General features: G+C 38.0%; 1 protein-coding gene across 34 annotated transcripts in view; it reads left to right on the top strand.

The window, feature by feature from the left end:
• Nucleotides 1–26,982, top strand: part of MAP2 (microtubule associated protein 2) — a 214,013-nt gene that overhangs the window by 105,130 nt on the left and 81,901 nt on the right. For 27 of the 34 annotated variants that reach the window (XM_081143123.1, XM_081143122.1, XM_081143108.1 and 24 more), the window contains one exon: nt 6,005–6,072. The exons of 5 other annotated variants lie outside the window; for them this stretch is intronic. The gene's annotated coding sequence lies outside the window, so the exon portion shown is untranslated. Of the gene's footprint in view, nt 1–5,343; nt 5,734–6,004; nt 6,073–26,982 lie in introns of those variants that run through there. 2 more of the 34 variants (XM_081143119.1, XM_081143104.1) reach the window with 1 other exon arrangement.

Genomic DNA, 26,982 nt, shown 5'->3' with positions numbered 1-26,982 from the left:
TGAAATATATTTCTCAGGTTCAAAATGATACATAATCCAAAAATAATCTAAAATGTACTTTGTCCTTACATTTGGAGAAGACTAAAACTGATATTTAGAGACAATCACCACACTGAGATTTAAAATGAAATTGTGAAGCCAAACTCTGAGTATGACTCAGAAGGATTAAAGCATGACTCAAGAGCAATTGGAAAGGGGTCCAGTTATCTTGTCTTGTTCCTAATTCTACTTGCTTAGAATGCATTCATCCTTCCCACTCCAGGTCAAGTTAAATCAAAACCACAGTGAAGATGCCAGAGATGACCACAGGTGGCCCCTATGTTGTCACTATGCTCTTTGCTTCTTTATAAAGTTTCTTATTTCTGATTCATTCCTTTTCTAAGTGCCATGGAGATACTGAATATTTTGACTTAAAGTATTTCTTACTGTGTTATATGTGTGAAAGATAGTTAAAATAGATATAAAGTAAGGCAAATAATTACAGGACTTGAAGCCTGGACAATATCAATCGTTTTCAAATTTTAAATAAATAATCTAGCTCAGTAGCACAGAAAACCTACTAAAAGTAAATGAAAGATAAAGTTCACAATAAGATAATGAATGTAGTCTGTCTTCTTCAGTCATGCCAAGAAGAATTGGGGCAGGAGTCAAGTGATTCAAGGAATTTTTGGGGGAGTAGGGAGGTGAATTTTTGTCCTTTGCTAATAATTGTATCCATTAACTACTCTCAAAATTCTTTACATGAGTTGCTCAACATTATTTTATTTTTTTATAATGATTAATTCGGATTTGTTGATGGTGTATAGTTAGTTTTTGTAGTTGGCTATGAAAAACAAAAGAAAACCGCATGAGTAATTTACATAAATTTATTATTTGGGTGTTATGTGATTGTTTTTTACTCCTGGCCAGTTATTATTGATCCCATAAATCAGGGAACCTTTAGAGCATATTTCTTTCATTGATGATATTATGTTGAATTTATTTTCTCCTGCAAATTAAAAAAAAAATGAGATGTAGAGGCCTATGATTGAATTTTTCAAGTAATTCAAAAAACTATTCTAGAAGGTTTTTTCAGATCCTCAAATGAATTATAGAGCCTCATGGCCTTTAAAAAAATCAATAGCTTTTGGAGCTATGCTTCTAATAATTGGTAATATTCTGGAAAGTGCCATAAATTGAATTTGAAACTTGCCATATTTTAATTAGTGGCCATTAAAGAGTTGTGCTACCTGGAGACTGGAACATTTTATATAACTCTCTCCACTGAGTTCTGCATGCTTTATAGCTTCTTCAGGTATTAGGCTGAACCGAATGAAATTACTATTTTGTAGGTAAAGGTTAATAGAATTTCAACACCATACAGTTTGGAATAATGCAGGGTGGGCAAAAGTAGTTTTATAGTTGTTTGTATGGAAAATAAAAGAATAATTAATAAATAATAATACAAGAATAAACTGTTTCACATACCCACAACTATAAACCTACCTTTGCCCCACCCTCTATATATAATGAAGAAATCAATATAGAACACAAAGACTTTTCTTGTGCTTAAACACTCCAATCACCGACTAATGTAACTTTCACATTCTCTCCTTTAAAAAATATTTTCGAGTGCCCATATTTTCCAGGCACGGTTTTAGGTGCTTTGGATATGCCAGTGTTCCAAATATGTAAAGATGATTTCCTTTATGGAGCTAGTAGAGTGAGGCATGTGATAAATAGTCAACATAATGAATAAAATACGGCATGATAGAAAGTGATAAGTGCTGTGGAAAAAAGGGAGAGTGTAGCAGGAGGTGCAGGGCTGAGGAAGGGGCATGGTTGCAATTTTATTGTGGTAGTCAGGAAAGCCCTTGTTGGGGAGATAATATATGACCTCAGGCTTCGTGGAGGTAAGGAAGGTAGACCTCCATTACTCATTCCTAAAGGGCTTAAAGTCTTACATGCAAACACACAGACTAATGCATTTAGGGAATGAACCCAAGCTCTTCCTGGAGAGTAAGCTAACTGGATTTGGGGACATAATTAAATGAAATTCTTGTGGATCAGGATCTGAGATGAAGCAGATATAACAGAGGGGCAGAGACATAGTGTCTCAGCAGAGTGAGAAAAAGAAGTGTGAAGTTGATTTCCGTTTACTTCTATGTTCCCTCCACTATTATTGAAGTTCCTTGAGGAGGAAATTTTGTTTTCTTTTATCCCAATTCCTAGAACCTAACAGGTGTCTGAAATATATGTTGGTGTGTCATCAAAATTGGGAAAATGAGCTGATGAGTGGTGCTAAGTAAGCCAAGGTCTAGAATATTGTCAAAGAGGAAGGGTGAGAAAAGACCACAGTTTAGGCTCAAACATAAATATGAAAAATCCAAAAAATCATGAAAGTCTCTCAGTTATCTGTCATCTTATATTCTTAGGATATAACATACTTAAAGGCAGGAATTGCATTTTACATATTGTGCTTATTCTACAGCAGACATGTTAAAGTAATAGTTCCTCACTAACAAATGGGGGGGGGAAGAATAGACCAACACATTCTCATTGAGTGAAGCAGGTGTCCCCAAGTGTTAAATGGCTCCCAAAGAGTATTAAATTTTTTTGGAAGCTGTGCTATTTTTTTTTAGACTGACCATAACCAGTATGTGTGCTTTATGAGATCTTCTTAATAAAATGTGATTCATGTTTCAAGAAATGACAGTCTTGTGCATCATTTTTGTGTGCTCAGAAGTGAGCAACAGATGACGGGATATTAAAACAAACCATTTGCTTTGAAAAATAACCTCAGTGTTCAAAATCACTGAAGAAAAGTAGACATTTAACAGAACAATCTATTTAAAGGGACACTTTTTGGAGGAGAGGGATATCCTAAGCAGCATGTAGGATGCACTGAAACTTGAAATCTTTTGTAATTATTACCTAGGGCAAGCATATTTTTAAATGTGATTTATTTTATGGCTGAGGCCAGAGACTAGTAGTGGTGGCAGCGACTATATTTTAGGCATCAAAAAAGGCAATGTCGCCCAACCTGTAGATGAATTCACCTAAAAGCAATGAGTCATAAGAACTGAATATTGAAAGAACACTTTACAAAGAATGTAAAACATCAAGGTCAAAATTGAAGTCACAGTTTTTACTGAGTAGTTCAGGAAGATTTTAACAAACATTGCACCCCCCAGTGGTTGCTTTGAGTGATTTTTTTTTTTTTTTCTTTAAATTTTTACCTGGGCTTCCAGTTTTCTGGCTTCATTATTTTGGGTAATCCCAGGAAGGTTCACATTATTTATAACTAACAGGAGCCTTGGGAGACCAACTCAATTCAATTGACCAATTTTTTAAAATTTTATTAAATTTATTGATGTGAGATGGGTTAATAAAATTATATAGGGTTCAAGTGTACCATTCTGTAATACATCATCTGTATACTGCATTGTGTGTGTACCACCCAAAGTCAGGTCTCCTTCCATTACCATATATTTGACCCCCTTTACCCTCTTGTACCTCTCTCCACCCCTTTCCCCCCCACATAACCATCACACAGTTGTCTCTGTCTATGTGTTTTTGTTTGTTCGCTTCTTTGTTGCTTTCAGTTTTATATCCTACATATGAGTGAAATCATATGGTTCTTGACTTTTTCCCATTTGACTTACTTCGCTTAGCGTGATATTCTCCAGATTCATCCATGTCGTCGCAAATGGCAGTGTTTCATCTTTTCTGATGCGATTGCCCAATTTTATGCTTGCAGAAAGAATGATGTCAGGGATAATAAAATGCCTACTGTATAATCCTTAAGTTCAAGTTCAACAAGATAGGTTCACAGAAGGGCAATCATGCCTGATTCATCTGATTGCCAGACTGGAAATGAAAGAAAAGCAGTGACATAATTACCTCAAATTCTTCAGACCTCATTACAGCTCAGATATTAAACAAAGCTAGATCTCAGAATGATTGCAATGGGTTTTAGAAAGGAAAATCTGCTTTAGCAAATAAAATGATTACCAAATCAAAGACAAAGGATGTTTCTGAATCAGTTTTGCTTGCAAACAGAATGGGAGACTGCAAGGAAAGAAAGTCACCCTGAGAGAAGAAAAGCAGGGGACCTGAATCAGGAAATTGGGGTGGTGTTGCCTCTGCTGGATTTCCACTCAGCTCTGTGACCTTGGTCAGATTCCCTGGGCCTCTGCTTTCTCACCTATGAAACAAAGGGTATGGAATAGGCTGAGTGGTGTTTCTGAATTCAGAATATAAACAGAGGCATGGAGTAGCAGGATCCATCTCATACAAAAGAACCATAATTTGAATATTTATGAAAGCAAAATTAGCTGGTGATCAAAAAATGCAGAAGAAAGTAGCTAATGGAGAATGCAAATTCATCCTAATGTATTCAGAATATAGTATAAATCTGAGACAGTTCTTTCCAGAAGGAAAAGAATGGAGCATATCAAAGGTCTTTAAATTTCCTGCACTGTAGTCTTTTTCCCTTCCCTCTGTCATCACCTTATTTTTCTCCATACTCTCTGTTTCCAGTAACCATGGTGATGCGCCCTCCCAGCAACCTTCTTCACAGCCGGCCCTTTTTGGTACACATTGAATTTGCTTTAGTCACTGATGCAGGGAGCTAACAATGCTGCAAAAATTCATTAATTTATTAATATTCTTTCCTGTTCCTTTTGTCCAGGAAATAAATGCAGAGAATTATTCCACACTTAAACACCCTACGTAAGGGGCACTGTAAAACAGGGATAGTCAACTGTTAATCTCAATTGCTAACATAAAGGGGATAGAGATTATGCCAGAGATTCATTTCCCTGCCTTGGCCCTTAGGGACTGTGAAGTCCCGGGGCTCAAGCTGGTTGCCACCTCCTCTGCTTTTGTGTATAAGCGGAATAAAATTGATCGCCCACAGAAATCACAGATCCACCTTGGTCTCCCAACCCTCTGTTTTTTCCTGCATCCTCCCTTGTCAAAAAGACATTTCCAAGTGCGTAGTTACCACAGTTACAAGGGGACTGAGTTTTTCCGTAAGAAAATGTGCATAAGTGTATGCAGTTTTCCAATGAGCATGGTTATTTATGTTGGAATATAAATAAGCAATATGCGATACTCAGTTTTAAAATATTTTAATTATCTGCCAATGACAGAACATCAAAGAATCTCTGTTGTCATTGATGTAGGTAATAAAGATTCCCATAAACTGTCATTTAGTCACATCCAGTTTGTGGAGCCTAACTTGTTTGTAATCCTATATGCCGGAAAACTGCCTCTCCCTCCGCTTAAGCACTGTGTGTGTGTGTGTGTGTGTGTGTGTGTGTGTATCTGGCAATAGCACAAAGGAGACCAGATGATGACATTCATAGGCTCATAGACTCCACTGCTGGGGACACACTTGGATGGAGGCAATTAAAATGCCTGTCAGGCATTCGGGACCAGAAGCCCCTATGGCAAAGCCCTGAATCATAAGCCAGGGCTGCACCTTATTGTCAGTGAATGATGGCGGAGCTGGGTGGCTTGTCATCATTCTCGAAAATTCGGAGGCTAGTGAGCTCTCTCTCCCTCTCCCACTCGCCTTATTTTCCTTCTCGCCACTGCGGGGACTTTTCCTAGTTTGCAGCTCCCCTTGCCTGCCGCGCAGGCGGGAGCGGGTGGCTCGCAGACTGCAGCGAGCGGCTGATGCTCGGAGCAGGATTCCGCAGCCATCCTCAGAGGCTCGCCTCGGGCGGCGTCGGGCCAGACACGCTGGTAATGGTTCGGGGTTTTTACATTTTTAATCTGGTTTCATTTTTAATCTGGTTTCCGAAGGATCTGCTTTATGCGATGTCAGAGTATTTTAAAATTCATTACCGAGCTTCCTAAAAATTCAAGTACTGCATTGTCTGTAGTAGAGATCTCAAGACAGGTTTATTGTCTGGATGTAAGGAATGCATTTGCTTACCGGTGAGTTACAGTTTTCAATATTTAGTTAACAAATCTATATATGTGTGTGTTTTTTCCTTTTGTTTTGTTTCGGTAGATTCTTCAGTTTGTTGTCTCTAACCGAGGAAACATTGATTGGGAACCACTCATTCAGAAAATTAAAAGGTACCACATGTTTTGTTTGGGTGTTTCAATGAGGGAAAATCAGGGAGGAATTGGAATGTTTTTATCTGAAGCAATCTCTCTGTGGCTGGTCCTTTATCCTTAAGTCTACGTCGGTCATTGTCTATAGCATGTATGATTTCCTAGGCAGAGGATGCCATTATCCGTGATTAGATATCTGAAGAATTGTGTCTTTTGCCTGTGTTGCAAGTTATTAACAAATATTAGTATGTCTGACTTATTGTTGGATTTTTATCATTTTAATGGCAAAAATGTGCAACATTCTCTATCTTACTGAAAATTCAATAATTTGAATGTAAGATAAATATACCAGGTACTGACTTATCTGAGGAAATTTTGCTAAGAGGTGATATTTTTTTTCTTAAGTGGCTAAATGATCTGGCTTGCCCTCCCCAAGTAGAATGGGCGCTAGAGATGAAAGCCCAGGAATGACTCAGTATTGTTGGGTTTTGCGAAGAAAAGATGGTAACTTATTCAAAGATGCTTTAGCAACAGATATATTCAAAGGCTGAGGCTGTCAGTTATGAAAAGAACTGATTTTACATCGCTTTATTTGGCATCGAGAGCATGAGAAAGTGATCCTTCATCTTGCCATAAAAGCAGTTGAATCCATTCATCCCAGGCCTTATGCCTCACAGGAAAAACATTAATTTTCAAATTCAGCATCAGGATGCATACTGATTGGAGATGGCAAGTAGGGGTGTTACCTTTTCTTTAATTCCATAAGGTTATCTTTGACTTTAATTATACTCATGTCAATAAAACCTTTATTTGTAATTTGGCTTTAAAAAAATGGAAGACATTTTCCGTTTTAATGAACAGATGATCAATAATGTCGTCAAAGCCTTCCGTTGGCATTCTCAGAGTATTTCCCCTTGAGACTCTGGCTCCAAAATATTTTACGCAGTAAGGTTAGTTTTTTCACAATACTTGCAAAATGGCTCATGTTCAACTACTGAGCCTGAAATACCAGAAGTATGCGTGTGTACACCTGTGAGCATGAATATTTGTAGCAGTTGAAGGAGAGGAGACTAATGCATTGTCCTTGCTTAATTTTCTCTGCAGTGTGTAATGATGAGAACCTTAATTTATTCATCCCCCAAACACTTGATGAGAGCCTTGCTCCTGTGGGTGGTTACTGTGGGGGAGGGGGAAGGGGCACATGTCACTGTCACCACCCTTCCAGAGTGAATTTGTTAAATCACTGTGCTAAAAAAAGAAAAAGGAAGTTGCATTATTTCAGATACTGAACAAAATCTAATAGACTACTCTATTAGATTCATTTCATGTATTCAGAGATACACGAAATATATTCCACTTTTTCCTCAGAAATTACTCAGTGGAATCATGTATGACTCACACAGGACTTGTTATTCCTCCCGAGTATCGTAAAACCCTTGGGACCATACTCTCTTTTTAGGTTTCTCTCACAGTAAGTGAAAACATTTTATGCATCATGAAAAAAACAACCCTCTGTTTGATATCTTCCCATCTAACAAAATCCATACACTATATATTTCATATGAGAATCTGTTTCCTAATTTTCCGACTCATTTAGGAAGTCATATTAATTTTGAACTCTGGGGTATTTACATGAATTGCAGAAGGATGAAGTTATTATTTATCTACCCAAAAAAGTCTTCAATATACTGTCAATAAGACTGGAACTAGAGAAATGGCATATGACCTTACCAAGAGCCTCTTGGTCCCTAAATTTTCTAGCACCATTTAAAAATTTATCTAGTGTGCTGATGGATTTTGTGTAATAAACCAGAGTTTATTCAAATAGTTTGTTACATTGTCAAATCAGAATAGAATTTGACTACTGGACTCTAAGAGAGTTGGGGATCTATATCATGGTTTTTCTAACCAACAACATCTGGGCATTAGTTTTGGCATTAATTCCTTTACTGATTTTTCACTTTTACCTTTAGCACATAGCATAGTGCCTTGACCACAGTAGTTCAATAAATACTTATTTAATTATTTGATGGATAAATGAATTTGATGGGAAAATCTGCATTTTCCCCCATTATTTTTTTGTTCTTGTTTTTCATGAGATTACACACTGTAAAACACATTTGGCACACTTTTTAGTTACCCAAAATATTCATTACAATTCCCTAATTTATATAACTAATTGGATAATACCTGGTAGAAAAGCAGGCAAACCGTGTGTAAAAATTTCTCCAGGCTCCATGGAAAAGAATTTTTCTGGTTTTAGGTTAAGATGGAAAGAATTTCTGAAATGCCCCTTCCACTTTCATCAGACAGGGGAAAGATGCCAAACTGCAGCATGAGTTTTGCTTTATGGACACTTCCTAAATATTCCCAGGCTTGACATTGTTTATTGCTCTTCATGTCTTCAGCCAAGATTTTGCTGCAGCAAAGGGGAGGAGGCCTTTCCTCTCTCTCTCTTTCTAAATGCAACACTAGAAATGATGTCATAGTCTTCCTAAACACTTTCTTGCTCATTATGGACTAGTTAAGTATGACATCATTTTATACATATATATTTAAGGTGTCTACAAAGAAACTTCTAGAATCGTGATAGCTTTAGAGAAATCTTTCTTGTCATTTATCTTTATTAATAAAACTATAATTTTTTGTTGATGATGTGCCGGATAATATTCTAAGCCCTTAACACACGTTGTCTCATTTTAACTCTCACTACAATCCTGGGAAGTGGGTACGGTCTCCATTTTATGAATGAACTGAGACTCCAGTTGGGCCATCAACACAAGTCTGGCCCAAAGTCCTTCATATTAACCACAACATACTACATTTTTTTATAGTCTTTGTCTTAATGTTTTATTTATGCATGTGACTTACATGTTGCTGCAAGAAGGTTAAAATGATATGCTTGTAGATTCTTGTTTTTTTTGATACATAGTGTAGAAGTAAATATACCTTCAAATACTTCATTGTAATTTTCAAGCTCTGACATATTTTATATTTTTAATATGAATTTTCTATTTGACCTGAGGAACTTTATTCTTTAAGGAAGACTGTCAGAGATAAATGAGGAAGTTTTAAATAAATGAATTAATAAAGCTTCTCCTAGTTCATTACAATGAAGTTGCATTACCGAATTGCATAATCTATATGAGAAAGTTAGCCAGAGAATTCAGGTGCTAAACAGCATAACAGATACCATACCTTGCAAAGTTTTATGGGGTTTTTTTTTATTTAATGACAGAAGAAATTTCAAATGGCCAAAATAACAAACAAGCAGAGAAAAGTATCACGAACAGTGAGAAAATACCACTTTTAACCTTAAGTAAAACTTACCCAGAAAAATAACTGAGGGCACTAACATGTACACAAATATGTATTAAGATGTGCTGCTTGCGAAGGAGTATATACAGCAAAACACTTGGAAGCTCAGTGGGTACAACCGAGTAAGACAGGGAAGTAGCCCCAGTGCTCATTGGTAGCGTCAGAGACACATGAATACTTTCTTAAGTGACTTCATTGCATGGCAGGGTTACTACCAATGGAGAAGGGACTCAACAGGAGATACATCGTGGAGGATGAGTGTTTTGAGATGGAACTTAGGGATGACTAGAAGTATTCAAGGGAGAGAGAATGCTCGAAGGAGCTCCAGAAAGAACAAACCTGAGCAAAGGAACCAAAGGAAGTGAACACGCTTGGACAGCTTAGATTGATCTCATTTGTATTCCAGAGTGCAGGACAGAGGGGGGACCTCAGAGGAAAAGAATGGAAAGGTACCATATGCAATGGACAATATTCTGCCCTTTTTGAACAGCAAAATAAAAATTTCATTCAGCTCAACGTAATACATTGGAGGACCTTAAATGTCAAGTTGAAGAGTTTGTGGGGGTCTTCTTTCTGCATTAAATGGGAAGCTATCAAGTGTATATTGAATAAGAGACCATTATGACCTCAACTGTATTTTCAGATGATTTTTTATATAGCTGTGTGAGATAAATTGGAGTTGTGTGTACACGAGAGCATCATTTTGAAGAAAGCATCACTTTGAAAGCTGTCATGGGATAATGCAGGAAATAATGAACGCTCAAAGAGGGTGCTGATAGTGGGCATGAAAAAAGAGGTCATGACAGTGAGAGATGGTTTTGAGCTCACATTTATATACAGAGAATAGCTAGTCCTTGACTGGTGGGAGGAATGAGAAGTAGAAGGACTCAGTGGTGACTCGAAGGTTTGAATTTGACAACTGGAAAAATGAAAGGAGAAAGGTAGCTAAAAGCTACTTGAGGAAAGAAGTCCTCTTTTATTTTTATTGTATCCTGTCTCTCGCAGACTGCCTAGTACATAGTAGACAGTCAATAAATGCTGACTGAATTAGTGGGGCAAATTCCATGCTCTTTCTCTGCCTTCATGGTACTTTCTTTCTATAGGGGGGGAATAATTAGTGGGTAAACAAATTAAATTAAAAGATTACTCAGGCTGCTGTGCAAACAATGGATGATGGGGGGTAAGAATAGATGCTTGGAGGTAAGCTTTTCAAATTTTACAGCAGAGAGGAATCAACTGAGATCTTATTAAAATGCAGATTCAGAATCAGTAGGTGTGAGGACAGACCTGAGGTTCTTTAACAAGCTCCCAGGTGATGTTGATGCTGTTGGACTGTGGACCATGCTTTGCTTAGAGGTTGGAAGGCGAATGTTCAGACAAGAAAAATTAGAAATGCTTGGAGAAGTTGTTATGAACAAGTGAGATTCGAGTGCTTGTCTTCATGCAGCATGAAGTGCTCCCTGCTTTTCTACTTCTCGGATGGTGAGAGAGAGAATTGTTCCTCTTCTGAGTTGTTTTGATTCCAGCAAGTTGTTTTATGAAAGATCCATTAAACCAGCCCTGATGAGCTACTGGCATTTCAGTCTCTGCCCATGCTCAATGCTTACTGTTCCATATAATAATTTCTTGCGGCTCCGGTTTGGGGATGCGATTGCACATAACTCTGTGCCGGTTTCTTAACTCCAGTTCTGCCCCCTGCCTCATGACTTTTTGGACTTTAATCTCTCTGCCTGGATGTTCAGCGTAGTGCTTGCCTGCTAAGTTCCCTGGCCCCCTAGTACTTGGCATCTCCACGTTCCTCTGTGCTTAGGAGGGAAGCTTCCAGGTCTCCACATCCTGTCTTCTGGCCACTCACATCTCAATACAAGCTCTGGGGGCCTCTGCTTAAAGCCACAGGGAACTTACGAGGATAGTCTCCAATTTAAGGATTGCACTCTTTCCAACAGAAGCATTTCTTTTTGGAGGACTGCTTTGGTTGATGACAACACCTGCACTCTTCTGAAGGAAGAAGGACCATTAGGACGTTCACGGGGGCTAAGTGTTCCCTAAAAGCCTTGACAGATTCTGTCTAGGGGGCTGTTGTCTTTCTGCCTCCACTGCTAGGCTCTGACTCTCAGCAGCTACAGGAACTTGGAGCATTTACCTGTTTGATTCCTCCCACACCCCACGTTGCAGCCGGAAAATATCTAAGAAAATAAGAAATTCAGTAGATATGGCTTACTCACCCATCAAGGAAAGCGGCTTACGTGCGTTTGAAACATCTGGGATGTCCTCATACTTAGTATTTATCCTTTGTTGAAAGGATCTAGCTGTAGGTCTAGATCTCTGGACCTAGTCACTGTCATTTTGTAATTTGGTATTTATTTAGAAACTTTAAATTAAAAATTCCAGTGAAAAATATCTAATTAGTTTTCAGATGAACAGAAATCAACTGAAATTGATAACCACATTTCTTCAAGGAGAACATTTAGGAAATGTCCTTGAGGAGAGAAGTCATGTCTTGGCATCTTCATACTTCCTGTGTCATCTACATAGACAATGCCCTTGATGCATTTGCCAAATTGAAGCTAAGAAAATGAGTGTGAGGTGTGAGTTTGTGTGTGTGTGTGTAACTGTAGTCTTTTTGTAATGGATAGTGCTAGTCTTTGCATTGTTAAACTGGAATTGGTAAAACTTCCAGAATTTTGATTCTCTTTAGCCATTTGTTCAATAGTTAAGAGTCTCAGAGTAGCGCAGGATAATTTCTGGTCTTTCTGACACAAATTCTCCCTTTCTCTCAAAAAAATGTCTAAATCAATCCTCTTTTTCTGTGGATTCCATTTGAGTCTGCCTTGGATGGTTTATATTAACCTTTCTTCAGATTCTCTCCTGGCGTTAATGACTCTGGATTATGACCATTTAAAGCAGCCGGCAGTACCTTGATCCACATCTGGCAATTGTTAAAACAAAGCTACTCCACTGAGTACATTATAACCAAAATATATTTCTTCACATTGTGTAAGAACTTAGGAAATGATATGTTTTTCCAGGAGGATCTTGTGTTTTATTTCCAAAGTTAACGATGTTTATACTTAGTTTTCTTTAAAAATATTTTCTTGCTTTTTGTAGGTCTTTCTTGTTGTAAGATTCCATAGTTATGTATACAACGCAGAGGCATTAATGATTCTCTTCACACAATGCCTAAGAGCAACTGGTGGGCGTGATTTTGAGTGTATTGCAGTGAGTTTGTGATATTTTAGAATCTAAGAAAAAATAGTAATAACTAGACTGCCTATACTTTCAATAGTGGGGACAGAAAGCCCTAAAATTACTGACTTTACAAGATTACATTGGTACTTGAGATCTAACAATGGAAAAAATTGAAAATTCTGCTTAGAACTCATGGTCCTGTATAACTCATATGACTCTGGTCAGACTGCTGTACTTTTTCTCTACAAGATGGTGGATAGGCCAACAGATCAAAGGGAAATAATAAATGTAATATATAGCTTAATGTGTTCAGGCATTTTTAGTTACGCATTGTATGCTATGCTCACAAAAAGACCCAGGATGTGGACTTCGGATTATAAAATTGTTGGAATAGTGTGACCAATTAAGAAGTTCCATTTAGACTTTAAGGAAAAAAATAATTCTGTACCAGTTTTTAAATCATAGGATGCATTCTCTAATTCATGACATCCTAAAGCTCACAACAATCCCTGAAATGGGAATGGCAGATCTTGTTATATTTGTTACAGATGAGAAAACTGAAGTTAGAAGACTGCAAATGACCTACCCAAATCACCCCATTAGAAAATGGTAAACCTGGGGCTGATAGGTTTGTTCTGACGCCAGAGTCTTTACTTTCAACTACTACACATTCAAACAGATAGATAAGTATACTGTCCTAAGCCTGGACTATTTTAATAATGCACTTAATGGCTAAAGTAAAGAACCCCTTCCAAGGCAGCCATGACCTTTACTAAACAGATTGCCCTGATCTCCCAAAAGACTCCTGTGTTTAGAGTCCTAGAATAGTTTGGCGTGGAGCTCGCTAAATACTAGTAAAAATAGCAGTTATTACTGCAGTGGTACAGTATGAAAAGGATACGGCTAAATACGTCACAGAAAATGTAATCTTACCGACTGAAAAGCATTTGACAGAGGAATAGAGTAATAATAAGAATCCATTGTTTAGTTATTAGTTTCACAGAATTTTAAGCAAATGGTAAATAGCTCAGCAAGGACCCGGGATAGCAAAGAAAATCATTATAGCTCCAGAAAGTCAGATTTATGGTGAAACATTTTAAAAAGCAGGGGTTGTGTTTTACCTATTAGTATAATTATAAGAGCTCATAAAGAAGAACTTTGAGCTGCAAGCTGTGAATCCCAGTTCTGATCTCAGATGTAGATGGAAGGGTAGCATTCGTAAAGAAAATCACCTCAGAGGGCATTGAGTAGGGTTGAGGTGAGGTCAAACTGAGGACACTCCTGTTGTGGTGGCCGCCTCTTCTCCAAATTCTCCTTTCCACCCCCCTCACCCCGGCTCTCACTGCAACATGCCAGGGTTGCAGACGTGCTTTTACCTGGTTTCGCTGCCCTGAACGCCATCCCCCATTAATCTCCCAGATAAAGCGTAGCACTCTTTGCTGTTTCCATTTTCTCCCTTCAGTGGTTCTCATTTGCTCTCTTGAGCTGTGCTGGCTAATAAACATGGTAGCACCAAGCCCTCTGCAACTATTTAAATTGAAATTATTTAAAACCAAAAATAATATTTTGTTTCCTTAATCATACTAGCCAGCCACATTTTAAGTGCTCCATAGCCAGATTATTTTCACAGAACATATGTACTGTAGAAGATTACATATTGCAGTGCATTTCCGTAATCGCAGCGTGTTATTGGAGAGTGCCACTCTGGAGCATCACCAGGCCCCCACCCAAGCCTGGGAGGACGACACGGACGGCTTAGCCCGCACTGACCTTGGCGCACACCCTCCTCTCTCCTCCTCTCCTGCTCTCCTTCTGTATTTAGGGGATTCCTAGGTTGATTGTCATGTCTCCGGTTTCCCATATTTTTTAAATCCCCTTTTCACTTTTTATACATTCTAGGAGTTTTTTCTTCCTCTTATCAGCTGAATTATCATTTGCCCTTAGCTCTGCCAATTCTGTTTTTTTTTTTCAGTTCAGTGAATTACTTATTTGAGTAATCATACATTAATTTCTAGGGACTCTTTCTTATTCTCTAACTGATATTTTTCAATAATTTTATTTTTGAAAGGAAGCTTATTTTTGAAGTGTGCAATATTCTTTAAGTTCCCTAAGTTCTCTTGTTCCCTATGTTATCTCTATTTCCCCAAGAATCTTTTTTTTTTTTTTTAAGTATTTTTGTTGTTCAGCTGCTAGTTTTTTTCAAATTGATTTGGAGGGTTTTTTTGGTTTGTTTTGATGAATGAAAAACTAAGCTGAAGATCGTAGGTAGCTGTCGTAAGCGTCCTCTGCGATGTGCAGATCCGTGTCTCCCCTCGCTGTTGACTGCAGGGCTGGGCATTGGGAGAGTCTCAACAAGCAGGCATCCCAGAGAGGCACGGAGATGGGACCAACAAGTGAGCAGGTTAGGACCCTCACAATTCCACAGTGGGTTTTAATTCTGCATTCCTTTATCTATACTCGACCAGGTTCCAAAACTGATCACCCGCTTTCATGAAAGACTAGTTCTTGCTTTCACCCTTGATGGCAAAAGCTTCTCCTGTCAGCTGAAAATATAGTGGCAAGGGAGAAAAGGGACCCAGTTGTTCTGCATGTGATCTGAATGAACTGCTATGATACTGGCCCTCCGCTCCCCTTGGACTGTTTGAAGACTCTAAGCTTGGAGTTCCTCCAGGTTCCTTTGGGAAACTTGCTATTCACCCACGTGCTCCTACCAGCAGTTTCCTTCATTTTTTTCCTCTTTCTGTCTCAGCCCATCTGCATCCTGACTTCTAGAATAGCTTCAGTATTTTTGTTAGGTCATTCTTTTTCAACATTCTAAAAACCATCTTAATGATAATTTGGAGAAAGAAGTGTGTGGTAACTCTTCTATCAATGACCACATTTAATTTTCTTCACTGTGATTTTTTTATAACAGCAATATCAATATATGTTTGCACTGCACTCTTTTGCACTGATTATATTGTTCTAGCTCTACGGTTTATTAGCTAGCTGGAAAAATTACTTCTCTGTCCTAGGTCCTTTTATTTAAAAAAAATAAAATAAAGATGATAACGTATTTTCAATGTTGAGATGGAACATATAAGTGCATGCTGTAAACTAAAAATAGAATATAAACTGTCTTTATATATAAGACTAGAGTAACAAAAAAATGCAAACCTGGAGATTAGCCATAGTACCAGGAAAACTACTTTTCTACCCAATAGGAATGCAAGGTAATCCTAAATTGAGACAACAAAAACTGAATGCAGTGCAAAAGACCCAGAAATCATCCACTGGTAGCAGTACTGAAATAAGCAGACCAAGAATATAGTTAACATACTATCAGTTACAGTAAAACAAATGAATATATGTATTAATTTAACTGATAGAATATATGACTTAATGTTTTGTAATCCTTTACTTGGCAAAATTAAGAATGTGAATATGTTAATAATGGGTCTAACTTAGTGCTTCTAAATAGCTATCACAATACTATTATATTTTTATATGGCTTAAGTTAATTAAAGGTTTCTGTTCTCTCAGTGAGTTTGGGACGTGAAGCACCAGTAAAAGGAAAATAAAGAAAATGAGAATAACAGTAAAGTGGCTTAATTGTAAAGGTTGAAGAAATGTTAAGAGGAACGAAACCTAGAAAATTAAGAATCACACCATCCTCTGACTTCCACGTACTCACACTGGCCTTTGGCTTCAACATACTGGGAATCATTTGTGGAGGATACAAGAGTATTCCCCCTAAAGTATTCAAACACAGCACCTTATTCGTAGCCTTTATTCTTAGAAACAAACAGGACACATCAAACAGACAAAACATGAAATAAATCAATGTGAATATGTGCTGAGTGATGCATTGACCACTCACTGACTGCTATTAATTCTCATTTGCTGCACGAAGCTATTACGTTCTAAAGTTGAATGTCTGTAGAGGGATAAGTCACCAGACCTAATTAAATGTTAGTGGATCCAGTAAGATAACATAATTTAAACTCAAGGCCTCATACCAAGGAATGTGAATAAAATGCATTCGATTGGCTTTTTATGGCTACTATTAAAAGTAAAGAGAATGAAATCATAAACAACTGCACTTAACCATTGGAATGGCTGAGGCTGCTTTGTAGCAGTATAAACCCATATTTATTGACGGAGATGCTCTGTTTAACTTACCCAGCCCATTTAGTTTGAAATTGAGCTTAAAAACTAAGTGTTCTTGGAGACTTAGGCAAATGTGTAGTCTTACTTCAAAGTGAGTTCATTTTGATGTGTTTTAATTTTATGTTGTAGAGGCCTGGTACAACTTATAAGTTTTATTTGTTTTTTCAATCCAAGGTCCTTAGCCCATAATTAACGTGGTACAGATTACTCCTCCCCCTCCCCCGATGATCTCTTTCTTTCTCAGTAATAATAAGACTCCTGTTTTGGGGGTATTCATGGGCACATGGCAACTCAGAATCAGTCCAGAATTCCAGCCTCCTCTGCAAGTAGATGCGACCACATGACTAATTTCTGGCAAGTAGGGTATGAACACAAGTTGTGTGTGAATCTTAGGTCAACTACTGAAAAGGAAAGGTTCTGCTTGTCAGCACTTCTCCTTCTTTCTGTGGTTGGGAATTCAGACTAAATGGCTGGATCTTCAGCAGCCGTTTTGAATGTGAGATTAACTTGTAATGAATTTCTATTGTGTTTAAGCCACTGTCTTTGAGGGGTTTCCCATTACAGTCTACCCTAGTCATCATTTGTATGACAACTTTATGACTTTATATACACTTTCAAAGGCTCTGAAATGTCATTTTATCAACTATCATTGTTACTTACGTAAATAGTGCTTATATTAAAATTGTTACCTAAAGTATACCATTCCAATCAGGTAAGAAGCCCTATCAGTTCTACTTTCTAAACAGATTTCAAATCCATTTATTTCTCTGTTCCCAAGGATCATGTTAGTCTCTCATCATCTCTAATCTTGACAACCGCAACAGTTTGAGAACCTACTGCAAGGATTAGTACAGAGTAAGTGGCCAAAGAAGGATGTTGCCTGACTGACCGACTTTTTATTCTATTCTCTTTCCTTAAAAAGTGTACCTAATCTCATCTCAACTAAAGTTCATTTATCAAAATTTCATCCATCTTCTAGCTCATCAAAACCATGGACATGCTCTCCTTTTAATTATTTATTTATTTTTCTGTTTTCCCCCCTTGTCCTGAGCAAAGGAGTATCCCCGAAAGGAGTCACTCATACATGTTTGTGTCTTTCCACAATGCCAGGTTTATCAGGGGAGAGCTCCCCAATAAGCCAGTAGAGTCACACACAGGTTACACACAGAGAGGGGGCGTTTATGTGATAGAAGTGAGCAGAGCAAGCCTCCAGCATGAAGTCCTGATTACTGGGGGCATCCACAGGTGAAGAAGTGGGCATCGGTCTCAAGCCAGTTGGCTACACTTGCGGCATTCGTGGAGTGGAGTGGAGTGGAAGTGGGACAGGGCTCCGAGCCTGACCCATGGCACAGCCAAGCTTAAACACTGGGTGGTCGGAGCTCTGAGTTCTTATAGCCCACAAGAGGTGGAGGCCCTACTCCTGATTACTGGGGGCATCCACAGGTGAAGAAGTGGGCATCGGTCTCAAGCCAGTTGGCTACACTTGCGGCATTCGTGGAGTGGAGTGGAGTGGAAGTGGGGCAGGGCTCCGAGCCTGACCCATGGCACAGCCAAGCTTAAACACTGGGTGGTCGGAGCTCTGAGTTCTTATAGCCCACAAGAGGTGGAGGCCCTACTCATATTGATGTCTAAATGGAGTCCTTATCCAAGTGTCCGGACTGGAGGTTTGGGGCGTGGGCCCCTCCTAAGGGCATTTCCTATTACATCGCTTATCGCAGTCTTGACACAGCACTTGACATAACTGTCATGGGTGACAGTGGCTCTGTTTTGGATTGTCAAAGGTGTCCAGAAACTCCACTCTGCTCTTGCTCTATACACCTCTTTTATTATGACGTGTTTAGAGCAGTTTTAGGTTTATAACAAAATTGAGAGGGAGGTACAGAGATTTCCCACATACTCCCTGTCCCCACACATGCAGGGCCTCCTCCATTATCAGCATTTCTCACCAGAATGGTACATTTTTCATCAGGGATGAACACTGACACATCATAATCACCTAAAGTACACAGTTTACTTTAGGGTTCACTCTTGGTGTGCATTCAGTGAGCTTGATACATATCTATCAGTATAATATACAGAGTATTGTCACTGCCCTAAAAATTATGCCTATTCATCTCTCATCCCCCACAGATATTTACTTTTCTTGTGATCATATACTAGACTTTAATTTTAGGTTGGTTTTTTAAATAGAATTCTAAATTACTATTTGGGGACCCATTCTAGAAAATATGAAGTCTTTTAGAAAAGTTTTTAAAAAATAATAACAGCCTCTATTTATAAAGCTATTTATTACAATTGCCTTTATCCCAACGAAGCAGGAGTTTCTGGAGGCTATGGCCATTATTGCCTTTCATAAGCAGAATGTCTGGCACATAAAAGCATTTAATGAACACTTGGTTATAATGTAGTGGAATAAGTACATTCTTTGAAGTTAGATACCCTTGGGTTCAATTCTGGCCCTCATCTGCTGTGAGAAGTTGGGAATTTATCAAGCCTCAGTTGTACAAAGTACGAATGATAAGATCAACCTCATTAGGATATTGATGGAGTTAATGAAGATAATTTACATAGCAGAAGCTCTATAATTGGCAATGATTAGTATGACTTCCCAAATTTGTATTTCTCCACTCCCTTCTTAATAGTCAAGGTAGGTGCTCAGTTCTTTATGTTGTTTTGAAGCTGAGTAATATAAGTTTAATAAAAGATAAAGCCTAACAGTAAATAAAAGGTAGGTAAGACCTATAAAAGAAGTGTTGAAGGTAAATTTCAACACAAATTTGTTCCTTTCATACTGCCCATTCCAACCACCCACCGACCCCCCCCCCCACACACACACGATAACAAACATTGACAGGTGAAAAGCAGCAGGACAAAAGATGCAATTGTGTTAAATCACCCAAGGTCACCAGAAAGGCTTGGAAATTATTTACAGTCTAAATTACACCACCTGGGGCCACAGTGCTCTCGGGAGAGAAACTGGCTGGGGGAGATGTTAAGAGTTCAGCTGTCTCCCAGGAGGCTTATCTGCAATGCAGATTTTTCTGAGCTTTTCCCAGCTCTTTCTGTCTCCAGAGCCACCAGCTGCTCTCAGACCTTCCAGCTGGCTTAATAGGATTTGTCTTCTCTACAGCCTACTTCCAGGGTCACCCACCACCAGAACGTATTCCGGATAGAGACTTTTGTCTTCTTAACTTCTATCAAAATCCCCACCAATCCCCAAAGTTGCAAGGGTCCATTATTGCCTGACTCGAAGGAAGGTAGATTTGTGAGCAATGATTTTCTGCTCGCTGCCTCTTGCCTCATAGATGTTATCTTTCATAAGAGCACACTCCCTGTTGCAGAGTAAAGAGGGGCACACCTCCTTTTATGGCTGGTGGAGCCTGGGCGCCCTGGGTGAGCTTGGAGGCCGCAGCCTGGAATTTGCAGGCTTCCCTTGGTGCGAGGGCTGCTGGCTACCTGATTTCAAGTGCTCTGCTCTTCCTTCCCTGCAGGACTCCATCAGCTGAGCCAGGATCTCAAAGATGCAACCTTTCCTGCAGGTTAAGGTTGGGCTTCGTTTAGCCGCACAGATTCGTGCTTAGTTTTTTTATGACTAAGCAAGCATATTGTAGTGAGACTGATAGCTCAGGTCAGTTCAGGTTTAGGCTTCTCCCACTGACAGCTCTGTGCTCTTGGCCAGTTCCTCAGTCTATAGTAGATTGTTCACTGGTGATTTCAATAATACTTATCTCTGAGTTGGGAGGAATAAATGTCATATTGATTGTGAAGTGCTTAGCAAGATTGTGAAGTACTTAATAAATCTTAATTTTTAAAAATGTAGTGTTTGTATCTACAGATTCAAATTAGATTATAAAATAGACTCTAACGCTACTACAAATCAGTATTTAGATATGGTCAATAAATGGTGGCTGATACTCCATTATTTTTATTTTTATTTATTTGTATTTAGTGACAAACACTAGTTAAAGGTAGTCAGTCTTTTTCAGTTGTTTCCTTTTTCTTTCTTTTTTCTAGTCATAATAATGCAGGATTTTATTTTCGGAACATTTTCATTTAGAAATATCTCATTCATTTCTATATCTTATGTGAAAATTTTATTCTCTTTTTAGGTTTAACTAACCATGTTTCATACGTCAGGAAAATAAATTTTTGAATGCAGAGGGGGAAATGCTATTTATTTTCATAGGATATATAATGATCTTTCCGGTGTAAAATATTGCTTTATAAAAAGGTAAATCGCTGTTTATTATTTATGAAGAGAATTTTAAAAATTATGTTCAAATTGCAGTGAGCTTGGAAGTCAATATGCTATAGAGGTATGCTCTTGGGATATTTTCTTTCTTTAATGCCTTTTCCCCTTGTGTCACAAATAACTTACCATGTATGTAAATGATAAAAATGCTGATTAATTCTGGGGTCCGTCAATAATGATTTCTGAGTTTACTTCAAATCAGTTCAGGAAGGTCAAATCACACTTGGCTGGCAGTGTGTCTTTCTGCTATATAGGACCTGTATATAAGAAAGGATAACTGATATTTGGCATCTTAGTCTCCTTTGAAGGAGTAGTGTTTATATTTTCTAAAATAAATCTTAAGCCCTAGCTGGTTTGGCTCAGTGGTTAGAGCATAGACCTACAGACTGAAGGGTCCCAGGTTCGATCCCAGCACTTTGAAGAGCTGGTGTAAATAGGAAGATGAATACAGAAATTAACCCTAAACTTGTATCACTAGTATTAATTAAATAATTAATATCCACTACCAATAAAGGTACATGTTCACACTGGGAATCTCTTTTAATAAACTCATGGAACAGGAACCAGCTCTCCTGATAGCTGAAAAAGACCAAGAAGACTTCGGTTCTTGTAAGAACTGTAGTGGATTCTGACCACTCCACAACTGGACTCACTCTCCGATGGGGTATTTGTAAATGTGTAGAGCTACCTGTGAGGCTTGGTGCCACTTCCCTAAAGTCTATATTATACTTCGGAAATATACTATGAAACCTTAAAATGGCTTCATAACTTGCCCCGTTTTCTGGAAATAGAAAGCGACTAGCGAGAGATACTCTCGGGACCACATCTCTCTGGGAGCTTTAGGAGGGAGGCAGATATCTCAAGTTCAGAAATCAGTGGCTAGAAGTGAAAGCCTTTACGACAGAAACTGATTAACTTTAAAAATCAAAGAAAGATAAGATGTCCTTAAGGAAGGTGATCACTGGCTGTGCAGAACTGTTCTCTCATTCAGCTCCAACCAGGAGGCAAACTACCTTCATGTGTGGGACAGTAGCGGTTGGTTAATAGAATTCTCTGTTCAAACAGATGTGAAGCCAAGAAGTTTCTGGGAAAAAGAAAGCCCTTGGTTTAAAAGTACAATGTGGAAATGACAATACGGCATGGCTACGATATATATATATTTTTTACCTAGCATGTTGCCCATGACAAAAGCTTTAAGAAGACCATGATAGGTCTATCAACAGAGAGAGCTTACCAGCTCCAATGTGCCTTCATAGTTACTGTCTCATTGGTTGTAGAAACTTGAAAGCTGGCCTTGGCACAAACAATTGACTGACATGAACAGTATCCTCCCTCATGATGGTCATGGACCTTTTATGTGTAAAACGGGCACTGAGTAAACGCTTAATGGTGTGTTTTTAAAGCTTTGGTGGGCAGCTCTTTTGACTCAGTGTTAATATACAAGTGGGGAGAGGAGTTACCCCCACTCTTTAATCCCTGTTTAACCTCTTATCTCTTTGTATCTTCCATTTTTGGCCACATAATAGAGTAGCCACAGTTTTGCATGTTTATGATAGAACCTCAATATTTGGAATAAATATAATGCTATAAGAGAACCCTTCCTTTTGGTTAACTGTCCCGATCTGTTCGTCAGTAGAACGACCCAACCTTGCTGTTGTTGGTTTCAAAGTTGACCTAACCGTCTAAGGGCTGTGTGTGCTCAAGTAACAGAAATATGCATTTAGAAAAGTTTGTGTAATGTCACGGTGAAGCCACAGATGTCCCGCTATCCTGGCAGGGGAATGTGTACTTGCCTGGGGGGACGTGCTGCACATTCCAGGGAGCTAAGGGTTCTGCTTTGCTGAGCTGTGGCAGGTCCCGTCTGCTGGAGGATTGTGTTTTGCATACTGTGTGCAGTTACTCATTTTCACTGATTTGCCTCTGAGGTTCCCTGACCTGTCCAGCATTAAGGAGAGGTACCAAAAGGAGGCTGTAGAGAGCAAGCAAGATGAACAGACTTTTAGAATGACTGCATTTGTTTCATCAGAGATTCGATTTAGTATTTCTAGCAGACACAGAGGAATTTAGTCTGTGCCCAGTGCCCTTGAAACAAGAACACTGTACAAATCCCTGTTTTAATCTGCCCTAATCCAGATGAGCTAATTTGGTAGTTTGGCCCTTGATTTAACAAAAATGACTGTCACACTGGGAGTTCAGTGCCATAGCTACATAATCATAAATTATAGTGAAAAGGTTTTTGCTCCTGGTCTTAAGAATCTTACCAACATTCATTTTAATGATACATTTGTTTTCTGGTATGAACATCAGCAGTTAAAATATAATTGGAACTAAGAAAAGGGGGATTTCCCTACATGTGACTATCTTGCTTTGTCCTGGAAGCTTTCTGTAAAGGATTGCCATAAAATTGTCTCTGGAATTTCACTGCAGGCTTACAGTGGCAGCCTGTTTCACGGAGAGCAGTTGGGGATCTTTCCATAGTGTGCAGACAGGCAGGCCTGTAACCCTGTGCACAGGAGTCTTATTTGTTGGAAGAGCACTGTTAGTTCTTTTATTATTTAAGCAAAAATAACAAATAATTATCCTGCTGTAAAAGGAATACGAATAATTACAGTTTGCCAGGCATGTTGTATAAGGAGACAGGAAAGACAAAGTGTTCGTTTCAGCAAGTCCCAAAACAGAGTGCTTCTGCAGACAGAAATACACTCCCACATCTAAGGGATGCCCGTAGGCATCCTAAAAACTGCAGGGCTGAATGAGACTGTATGGTTATGGTGTATTTTTCATAGTCGGAGACATGGAAATTTTAAACATAGTCAAGAATTTTCCACTGTATTTTAGTTAGTACAGCAGAGAGAGAGACAGAGACAGAGACAGAGAGAGACAGAGAGTGCAAAGGTGAATGAATAATCTCTGAAAGGAAAATATTTGGATAGAGGTAACTGGACTATTCTAAGAAACAATTTTTAAAATGCAGTTTCTTCTAGCTGCTATTCATTAGTAGTCTTCTACACAAAATATTTTGGTGAGACTCAATTCAATATCTTAGTTTTGTATGACTTTTAGAAAGCACATGGAAATAGATTTATTCAAAATTAAATCTTTTACATTAAACATGTATAAGAGGACTCCATCTGACAATAATTGGTCTCAGAAAAGGAGATGTTTAAAGTGACTCTTCTGCAAACACAGGTCAAGTTTCATTAAAAGCATAGTGGGGGGAAAAGTGTGAGGCAATCTTTAGTTTGAAAAAATAAATTAGATCTTATGAAATAAGTTTATTATAACTATGCATAGAAATATTTACATTATAATTGCAACTATATGCCAATTCTAAGAAAAAGGGGTGAATCAAGTGTTCTTTGTTTTTTTGAGAATAATTTCCCCACAAATTTTATAGAGAACCATTCAACATCCTTTATGCCACATTTGACTTTCTCAGCATGCTGCTTAAAAAGGCTGCTTTTGTAAAAAAATCAAGAGCTTAATCTGTTTTTCCAATTCTTACATCATTATTGTACCATACAAATAATTATCTCCTGCAGCGAATATTGTATTCTCATTCTTGTGGGGTTTTCCTTTTCACTGGGTAGCTGGTCTAACCATACCAGACCTTCATTTTCCCGTGATGTGTCTGCTGCTTGAGCATTTCTCCAACACTGACTTTATGCTCTTTAAAAATTCCTGCATCTTTTGCAAGATTTGTCATTTCAGTTTGCAGTTAAATGGTATTATCAAATTTGTGTTTATTGTCAGATATTAACATCTTTAGACAGTCATCTGGGAATCAACTAATGTGCAAAGACCTTGACCTTTTGAGAGGGGACAGGAGCTAATATAAACCAGGGGATGGATGGATATTCAAGTGGACACATCTTGTAAATGGTCATGTTGTTAGTGATCTATGTTCATGTTATGATGAGGGGACCCAGTAGAAAATAAATGTTCCAAATGTATAAAATAGTCTTTCTCACCTGGAATAAAATAGCATATTAGGCCCTTTCTTTAAGAAAGCATTCATTTGCTTGATGCCACCACCGGAGACTATTAATAATAAGTTGTTCAGTGTTTTTGATTTCTGGCTCTTGCAGAAAATTACATGAAGACTGTTTCTAAATATATGTCCATGGGTAAAAACATAAAAGAAATGAAGAGTTGCCAATTTAGTTTTCAAACAGTGAAAGGGCAGATGGCTCCTCTTGGTATTAACATGTGAAGGAAGAATCAAGAAATTGATGTTAAAAATATAGTAGATTCATTTTGTGAACCTAATCTAATCAGACACTAGTTAATCACCATCTATCTATTAAGTTGGTCATATATAGAGGAGCTTCAGGAAAATCTGTATAAATCCCTTCCTTTGTTTTGATGACATCATTTTGAATGTACTATTTATGACATTTGATAGTTGAGATCATGTCTATGAGTCACTTGCTTTTGCATCTATGAAGCTATCTTTTCTGGAGCTGAGTAACTGCATAATTAAATTGCTATTTAAAGGAGGAAAAACAACATCAAAAAGTCAAATGTTAACTCAAGTTAGCATGGTAAGGAAAGCCTGATATTTGCAGTTTAAGAAGACACCACAGTAAACTTATAGCATTAATGGTAATAAATATATTATTTGATGTTGTATGCATATTGAATTATAGGAGAAATATGTATTAGCCTTCAGTGTTTTTTTGAAGTTTTTTTCTTTTAATGATCAGAAAAACTAATAATATCTGCCAGGTAGTATAAGAAAACAATCACAAAACTCATCCACTCACCATTTCTTATGTTATACTCTACATATCCGAGGTGCATTTCCAAGTAGGTGGCATTCTATTTTCAGATAGAGTTAGGAATTGTATAAACATTGGACACAATTTGACATTCACAACATTTTCAAAAGTTGAGGGATGTTCTGAATACTTAGTATTTTTTCCAGTATCTTAAGAGATGTATACTTAAATACAGGAAAAAAACAACTGTTTCATTGACTAAGATGATCTTTGCTTTGACTCAGCAGAGCCCTACCCAATTCATAGAGTTGTATAATAATCCTAGTACCATGTAACACACAGAGAATGTTTGTCACACCCCTTGTAAGAAGCGTTCTCTATCCTATACCTGGTCCTTCAAATTGTTCTATTAGAAAGTAGATATTATGATCCATAATTTATAGATGAAGAAATGATGGCCCAGTAAAATTGAATAACTTGCTACACAGAGGTCTTTCTGTTAAGCAGCCTCTCACCGTAACCACTTTACTGGTTCCCTATTGTAAGAAATATTGTTCATATATGAGTCTAACAGCCCATCAGCATCCACTGAAATCCATGGTCATCAACAAAATTACAGATTTATAATGAATAAAGTACAACACATGAGCCTCTCGCTAAGCACAACTGTCTGACGCTTTTCTAAAAGAAGCTTCCAGAGGTAACACTTTACAGGCAGGAATAGTGTGAATATGAGAAAATTGCTCCCAGTTGTTACAATTTAACAAGCAGAGGATATAAAAGGAAACCAAAAAGTGACCCTAAAACCTACTAGTCTGTACCATTACCCCCCAACCCCCCCAAAAAAGGAAAAAGAAAAGAAAAAGTATAAAAAGAGAAAAAGCTCTGTGTAACCCCATAAAGGAGCTGGAAGACATGGCTGTTGGGCTTTTTAAAAGCATGATTTTTTTACAAGAATTTTGCCTAACAGAGATGACTCTGTGATATGTGTGCTATATCACTTACGATTCATTTCATTCGGTACTTTCGCTGGGCACTAATAATGAAGTTATTCAATTAAAAAATATCCTGACAATCATCTCTGTTTTATAGGCTTTTACTCGAAAGGAGATCAAACCTTTTGCCAATGTAATAAGTATAATATAAACAATTCTTGCAGTTTTGAGAGGGACAATGAAACACATTTTATAGTTATTACTCTGGTTGTATTTAAAAAATATGTTTGCATTTCAGTTATGAGGTCATCAGATTAAGAAATTTAACTTGACTTTTAAGGAGGCGTAATTACAATAACAATGATTT

The sequence above is a fragment of the Miniopterus schreibersii genome (assembly GCF_964146895.1).
Source record: "Miniopterus schreibersii genome assembly, chromosome: 7".
NCBI lineage: Eukaryota > Metazoa > Chordata > Mammalia > Chiroptera > Miniopteridae > Miniopterus > Miniopterus schreibersii.
Note: the sequence above shows the minus strand (reverse complement) of the source record. Positions and strands in the feature narration are given on the sequence as shown.